This window comes from Silene latifolia, chromosome Y, assembly GCF_048544455.1.
Source record: "Silene latifolia isolate original U9 population chromosome Y, ASM4854445v1, whole genome shotgun sequence".
Classification (NCBI taxonomy): domain Eukaryota; kingdom Viridiplantae; phylum Streptophyta; class Magnoliopsida; order Caryophyllales; family Caryophyllaceae; genus Silene; species Silene latifolia.
This window is the reverse complement of record NC_133538.1, coordinates 399,216,769-399,225,481: the sequence shown is the minus strand read 5'-3', so window position 1 is coordinate 399,225,481 and position 8,713 is coordinate 399,216,769. Positions and strand designations below refer to the sequence as shown.

Here is an 8,713-nt window from a genome sequence, read left to right as displayed (position 1 = left end):
TCGTACCCTGAAACAAATGATTCCTCAAGTTGCCGGGCATTGGAGGACGAAAAGGCTCACTATCAGCAGCGGTTCCAGTCGATCGACCATGTTGCTCAGTCGATCGACTGAGTTCTACAGTTCCAGAAGCTGTTTCTTTACGCGCTTCAGTCGATCGACTGGGCATGTCAGTCGATCGACTGATATACCTGGTAGACGTCTTTTTCTTTCCTTTGTTCGTTCCAGCTTTATTTTGACTCGGTTTCGCCCCATCTTTTTCAGCATTGTCCTCGACCATAGCAGGCCCCTCCAGGGTGGACCCGCTCCTCAAAGTTATGGCATTAAGGGTCTCCTTTAGGTTGGTTTGAGTCGGTAAGTGTCCCGGAGCTCGAGTGGTATTCTTGCTAGCCAATTGAGTAATTTGGCTCTCTAGTAGTTTCATTTCGGCCTCTCTAGCTTGGGACTCCTTTTGCAACATATTCTTCAATTCAGCAAACTCAGAATTTTGGGATTGTTGCTGCTGCGGCACATAGGGAGGTTTTTGATATGGTTGTTGCTTGTGAGGGGGCACATAAGCTTGCTGCCTCTGTTGCTGTGGAGGTTGAGTCGGATTCAGGACATTCTGGCTACTCCACCTAAAGTTGGGATGGACATTCGGCTCATAGTACGTGTTTGTCTGCCTGTAATGTTGAAAGGCAGCACAAGACTCGAAGGGGCTAGGACAATTTTCTGAGACATGTCCCTCAGCTCCATATCTTCTACAGACGAAAGGACCGTCTGAAACAGCATTCACATGATACATCCCTCCTTTAGAAGCTCCGCCTAACTCGTATTTGTCAAACCTCGCCGTGAGAGCTTCTAATGCAGCTACAGAAGGGGATTCAGCACTCATCCTCTGATTGCCTCTCGAATTCCCATATTCAGCTTTATGGGTGGCTAAGTCATCAATGATCTTCCACCCCTTAGTCTCTCCCATATTCTCAGCAAATCAGCCATTCGCTGCAGTATCCAAAATAGCCCTCTGATCGTCATACAGCCCGTTATAGAACTGATTGCAAAGACTCCATTTTTCGAACCCATGGTGCGGAATAGTTCGCACCAGCTTCTTGAAACGGACCCATGCTTCATGAAAGTTTTCATCAAGTCCCTGTTTAAAGCTCGTGATCTGAGCTCTAATGGCATTCGTCTTCGAGGCAGAGAAGTATTTCTTGTAGAATGCCAAGGCCAAAGAATTCCAGTCGGTGATCCCATGAGCAGCTCGATCCAGATCTCTATACCACTCCCTTGCGGCATCACGGAGTGAGAATATAAACATAGTCTCCTTTATCTGGTCCTGGGTCACACCGGTCGGCGGGGGTATAGAGCAGCAATAATCGTTAAATATCTCCATATGCTTGGCTGCATCTTCATTTGCAGCACCCCCGAACTGGTTCCTCTCAACTAAGTTGATATAGGAAGGCTTCGGTTCGAATTTCCTATCAGCTCCAGGTAATTCGAACCCCTTGTAAAGATTTTCAGTGTTGCTTCTTCAGCCATGACTGGAATTTCCGAAGATGTGACTGTCTCAGCTGAAGAAGTAGAAGCAGGAGATGTAGGTGGGTCTTCTTCGAACAGTTCGTTCTTGTAGTAACTAGACAGAGTACTCATCTCTTCCTCTGTCGGCAATACTCTAGATAATCGTCTCAACTCACGCAAGGTCTTCTAAATATCAGGATTAAAAGGTACTAATTCGCCACCCTGTGACCTGCACATAAGAAGAAACTACAAAAAGAATTTAAGAAATGTTTAAGGAACGGATGTCCCTTAAACTAAGAAACAAACTAAAATAAAACAACTAAAAATTAGAACAATTGCCTCTCCGGCAATGGCGCCAAAATTTGATACCCGTCGTTGTGAGTACCAAAAATAAGATTTATAAAACCTATTAAAACTAACGGAAGCTAGTGGTAACAGGGTCGAACCACAGGGAGGCGAATGTAATTAATAATTGTCTAATTTAGTCTAAGGTAACGAATGTGGGGGTTGATTTGATTTGGTTTAGAGCTAAAGGCAGTAAAAGACAATAAACTAAGGAATATATTAAATCAAATATAAAATAGGTACTAGGATGGTCGGTTCACTATAGTTTCGGCGGCAGCAAACTAAGTCGGTCTAAATCTAACACATGAGGCGGGAAAACAAGAGGTCCTCTCGGTCCACTCTCAACAGATAGCATCTTTCGATCTCGCTATAAGTCCCTAATATCACTAATACTGACTCTCGTCCTGAAAAGTGACTAACAATCTAAACTTTACCTATCTTTCGATCTCAGCATAGTTTAGTCATTTTAATTGGTGGTCAATTAACTGTCCCTATCTCTCGATCTAATGGGTCAGTCATATCCTAATCATTCAACTAGTCGTGTGCACTCGATTCGTCGAATAAAGAATTAAAACAATTAAAACGAAGGTAAAACCTCACGTTGTCAGTCGATCGACCAGGTATGGCAGTCGATCGACTAACACGCGATTTTAGTCCATGTTAATTCTACGCTGCCTAATCTATAGTTCCCCTACATCCTAGCACAAGCAATTTAGCTACTCATACTGGGGATGATGACAACAGTAAAATTAATGAAATAAACAGAAGAATTCATGCTTAAAATAGTAAAACAAACAATTAAGATAAACGGTAAATCGGTTTCGGGAAACAAACTAGCAATTCTATCCTACAAAACGAAAATAAAGCGAACTAAATTAAGAGAAGAAGAATACCAAAATTGCAGAGCAAGAATCTGAAACCGAATGCAAAATTATTAGTACGAAATAATATTCAAAACCCTAATTATTGATTGAAAACTGACTAAAGAACCTAGTAAAAACTTGGTAAAAGCTAGATGATTATATCTCTGAACTAGGTTACGTTATATAGAAAGTATACGTAACATAATTCCTAAACCTAATATCGCTTTGGGCTTTGGAAAACTCGTTCTATATCTTCACGTCTGAGTAGCGGCTTGGTCGATCGACTGAGCAACATGGTCGATCGACTGCTCTAAGCTGAATAGTAGCTACTGGAACCCGTGGGTTGGTCGATCGACTGAAGGCTGTGGTCAATCGACTGAAGTAGCCGATAGTTAGCTTCTATAATCTCGTGGATTTGTCTTTTGGGCCTTGGAATGCGCACCAAGCTCATTCCTTGAGTAAGTACCTCACGTCAAATGCTATGCACGATACTCGGGGATGGATTTAGCTCGATTTCCGCTAGATTCTTCACATTTCTGCAATAATGTACAAAAACACGAAAGTAGACGGAAATAGGGAGAATAGTAGCATAAACTACTAAAATGAGCTCTGAAATGCGTGTAAAATAGGGTGTAAAACATCATATAAATGACACGCATCAGTAACCTTGGGTTGTGAGTTGTGCGTGGTACTCGATAGAGTAGAAGCTACTCGATCGAGTAGCTTGGATACTCGATCGAGTAGGGTGGCACTCGATCGAGTATGTGGGACACTCGATCGAGTAACGGGTTTTCAGCGAGGGTTTATAATCGCGTGTTGTTAAATCCGCAAACCATTTCCGCCTCATTTCTTCAGATCCTTAGGTCGCCTCCTTCCCTTCCCTTCATCATATAACCTCCATGGAAGCCTTTGAAGGTTCTTGTGCCTTAGAAGAGCGTGACTTGAGTCGGGTAGCGGTCTTTTGTCGGGTTTCTCCTTGTAGGTATGTCGTCATCATCATCCGTATCCTTATCTTTGCAGTTAGGGTTTGCTTGGTAGTGATAGATAATTGTGTTTTGGATATAGGTGTTGCTTGATTGCTGGATATTACGTATGATTGGCATGGAAAGGTTGCAGTTGCTTAAAGGTAGGTTCGCCTACTCAGTTTCTGTAGATGGTCTAGTGTGTCGGTTGTTGTGTCGTTGTGGTTGTATTGTGGTTGTGTTTGTGTGGTAGCATGTATACGGTGGTCGGTCGGTATATACAGTTTGTTGGTTGTGTTGTGTTGCGGCTGTCTGTGATTGTTTGTCTCTGGTTCTCGAGATGCGTTCTCGGCTGAGTGGAGTCACTTGCGGGAGTGGCTTCACGCCCCACTTTCTCCCTCCGTGGAACCCGACACGGGAGGGGATGTGCACATTAATGGGACAGGGTTATCGCTCGGTATGATGAGCGGGGATTTGGTGGGTACGGCTGCGGTCCCCCACTGGCAGGGCTGGTCTAGTGGACAGTCGGTGACGGAGATTGATTGGAGTGGGTGTGATTGTATGTGTGACTGATTGTGTTGTGTTGTATTGTTTGATGTTTTTGGTATAGTCGTGTCTTATCTCAGTACTAACCTTGTATGGTTGTCTTGTTGTTTTATGTGTCTGCCGTGATCCCTTATGGTGAGCAGTCTGTCTTAGCAGGTGTTGATGTCGTTGATAGCTAGAGTCCGGGCAGGGATGAGTCTTCATGAGATTTGATAGTAATAGCGAGTAGCCATTGAGTTGTATCTTTTATATTGTCTGTTGGTTTTAAATCACTTGTAATATAACATAATCGTTCTTTTATCGACATTTGATTATTACTGTCCTCGGGCAACCGAGATGGTAACGCCCTTATATGCTAAGGAAGGCCTAGTTAAGGCTCCTCTGGATATGGGGGTGTTACAAAGTGGTATCGGAGCGACGATTTTGGAACCTGTAACAAATGAAAATAATGAACGTAGTGGGTCTAATAAAATAAACCTGGTGTATGTATGATGAGAGCCCCGGCTGATGCTAGGTTTTGGGTGAGTAGGCGCCCTCATTTCAAAATCTCGGCCTCATTGTACTTAAGCCAGTCACTGGGTATGGGAATGTGGAGTCCGTGTGTATGTATGTAATGTGTATGTTAATTGTGTTGGAACTACCTGTGGCTGAGTCTTTGTTGGAGATAATGGGGGCGTGATAGTTGCATCTGGGTCGTGCATGGTAAGTTTTGGTAGAATTAGTGAGTAAATGTGGTGATAATGCGTGAAAATGTGAAAGTGTATGCCGTAATATGTAGGTGATCATGTTGGTGTTTGCTTCAGGTCGTTAATAATGGTAATCATATACGAGTTTATAAGCTCTACCTTAATTACAATGACGATAGTTATAAGAGTGTTGTGTTATAGTACAAGAATCGGTATTTAGTGGTGTGTATATATAATGTTTGAAAGCAAAAAACTTCCGCTTGCGTTGTGAATAATTTGTGTAACATAATTTGTTTATGTTGAAATTAGAACATGATATGCTTTAGTATGTTTATGTGGCATGTATTTGGATGACATGAGGATAATTATCATCAATTATATGTTTTAACTTGACGTGAGCATAAGTTCGCTGGCAATGTGGTAAAATGAGTTAGATAGGATATAGTGATGTAATTGTGAATACGAATGGCTCGGTAGCAGGTAAACCGAGTTGGTTAAATTTGTGGTAGCATGATATGACATGAATCTTATCTGATGAGACGTATGATATGCTTGAGTAGTAATGGTAATACATGAGCAAGTGTGATAACTAGTGGCGAATTCCGAACTTGGTTTGGAATCGACACGCGATATTGTTTTTGCAGGAATCTTCAATATATTTCGTATTTCTGACCGAGTACTTAACCCTACTTGACCGAGTGCCAGTGCTTACTAGATCGAGTAGACCTCACCCGATCTAGTTAGGAAGCTATGACGTCGGGATGTGGAAATTTTCACCAGATACTCGACGAAATAGCACCTACTCGATCGAGAAGAGGGTACTCGATCGAGTAGGCTACAGTACCGAGCTTTTTACGGGTTTATTAAAACCCCTATTTCTTTTTACTCTCCTCATTCCTTCTTCTTTATTTCAAACCCTAAACTCTTACATCCCTCAAAAACTCTCCTCTCTTCTTGTGTTGGTGGTGATTATTCGGCGTATTTGATTGTTAATTTTGTTCTTTTACTTTCCCTATCTAATCAAGGTATGATTTCTTCCCTATTTACATGTTTCTATTACTTTGAATTTGTTGGAATGATGGTATAATCTAAAATTTTCGATTCATGTGGGCGAATTGTTGCTTTTAATCGTTGTAATATGATTCACATGCTTCCCTTTCATGAATATTGGTGATTTATTTGCTGTAAAATAGACTTGAAATTGCAAAATTAGGGACGAAATTTCTAGGGTTTACAAAATCAAAATCTATTTTGGGTTGTTTTCTACATGTTAGATGATGAAATTGAGTACTATAAGTTACACATACTATGCTAGAAGTTGGATTTTGGTGATTTTCATCTTAAAACTTGCCTTAAAACTCCGTCTTAAAAGTGCCCCAAATTGAAATTCGTTTTCTATATCTGAAATTTGGTGTTGGATATGATTGTTTAAGTAAGGGTTAAACTTCAATATGATAATGGTAATGATAATTGATGGTGAATATGTCAATATCGTTACGGCTGTAGAGACCGTCTGACAAGTCTAATTGAGTTGTTTGTTTCTAATATTGAAGGTTGTGTTAGAAATCTATATCTCGTTACTTGACATATGCATATATGTGTTGATTTAATTTAGTCATAAAATTAAATGTTGATCTTATGCATGCAAACAATAATTAAATTAAAGAAGAAATCATCATCTTACATTGAATGTTTCGGATTTTATGGGCACAAGTAAGATCTCCTTCTTACTTGTTCTTGAGCACTCCAAAATGGAAGAACAAGGATTCAAGTGTAGAATCCCTCCCAAGGATTACTACCCAAGGTAACAACTTAATAAAATTAATATTATTATTACTAGAACAATATTAATTTTAATAAAATTGACTTACAAATCTTTATTTTAGTCTCCTAATTCTCGGTTAAGAGAGGAAGAAGTTTGGAGTTTTTATTTCTCTAGTTTTCTTAGAGAGCTTTCTTATTTCTTACACTAAAAATATTGTGTAAATTATGAATGAAAAATTGATAGAGAAAACTCTCTATTTTGTCCTTCAAAAACCGGTGGGAAGGAGAGAGAGGGAGCCAATGCATGGTCAAGTTTTCTATCCAAGAAAACATAGGCTTGCATGGCTATGGCTAGGTGTAATTATATTGTTTTCCACTCAAAAATATAACATAATTTAAACACCATATTCCCTCTTAATTTCGGTCCACTTAAGATAAAATGGACTTCATTTTATCTTTGTCAATTTGTCAATTTGTCACATGTCACATGTCATGTAAAATTGTTATGCATTTTTAATATATTAAAAATCAACGCCTTAATAAAAATACGTCATACACAAAATCGACTTAGTACTTCATAATTACTTGAACCAAAATAATTTACCAATTATAAATCACAACATTTTGTATTTATAATAAATTATTCATCCAAATGCAATTGTTTCCTTAAACTATAATTTCATATAAGTAATAAAACAATTCAATCACTTAAACCGTATCAAATTGTAATGAGATACGTAAATATTACTTCCAAAATCGTCCGTCAATTTTAAGTAATTTAAATAACCCGTATCGTCATACGATCAATTAAATATTCAATTAAGAGTTTTACCCTTTAGGTATGACCTAAGGGGATCAACTGATCACCACCGTCGCACGACAGTAATGTCAAACTCTAGTCAGCCAATCATTTCCGATATGTGTGAACCAGTTGACAGTAATATATTACTTCCCAATTATATTCTTTAAAACGAGATTTAAACATGTGATCATCATGATCGACAGTTGTGATTGCATTATTGTCGGAGGACACATATTCCAACAATCTCCCACTTGTCCTCGACAAGTGTGCGTCACCAATTCTCTTGTCCTATTACTATCTCCCACTCAATGCAAGGTGTCTTTCAGGTCGTACTTGCAAGTGATCATATCGAGAGTGGTTTCCTCGATCTGGAGAATAACTGATTGACCGGATTTATCTACCATAGATATCTTCCGAGCGTGGCCATGCATTTCCAGTTCATTACTCCTCGAGTGGCCCTGAGATATTGTTTAACCTTGACTAGGGGTGGACAATTCCTATCGCACTCATTCCCTTCGAATAGCCACAACCATCATAACCCAAAATATGCCCATTTGACCCCATTTACGAAGGTCGTAGTAACACAAATCAAAGTTAATCTGAAACTGTGCCATCTTAGGTGAATAGTCTTTAGTCAAAAGAATCGACTTATTAGAATACTATAGTAGCTCTCGCCACGACCAGGCTATATAAATTTGCCAGAACTCTATAAGCGGTCATAAGGCCCGACAAAGTGTTCCTAACAGTCTGCCTATGTGATCGAGTAGTCATCTCACATGACTCTATGGCACTTGAACTTGCCATCAGATGCATCACACTCTAGTCACTTCGAGACGTCACCTCATACAAGTGACTATGGGCAAATACTATGTTAATCCGTGTTCACTTTAACGGGGTTCAATTGTCAATACAACCCGTTTGGATGTAGCAATGTATAAAGAAAAGATAAAAGACAAATGTGATTATGAACATGAACAAAAACAACACTTTTTATTTCATTTCAAAATCTAACAAAAACTTGGTACACATTTAAGTCGCATGGACGCAACATGCCCATCATGCTTGGCCTGCGATAAAGGCTTGGTGAGCGGATCGGCTATGTTGTCATCCGTCCCAACCTTACAAATCGCAATTTCCTTTCTTCCAATGAAATCTCTTATTACATGATATTTTCTAATTACATGTCTAGATCTATTACTAGACTTTTGCTCCTTAGCTTGGAAGATAGTCCCACTATTATCACAATAGAGA

At 39.6% G+C, this 8,713-nt stretch overlaps 1 non-coding gene across 1 annotated transcript; it reads left to right on the top strand.

Moving 5' to 3' along the window:
• The first annotated feature begins 1,052 nt into the window (after positions 1-1,052).
• LOC141635987 (small nucleolar RNA R71) lies at positions 1,053-1,159 on the top strand. The gene has a single exon (XR_012540634.1). It is a non-coding gene; the product is annotated as a small nucleolar RNA R71 (small nucleolar RNA).
• Positions 1,160-8,713: the final 7,554 nt, after the last annotated feature.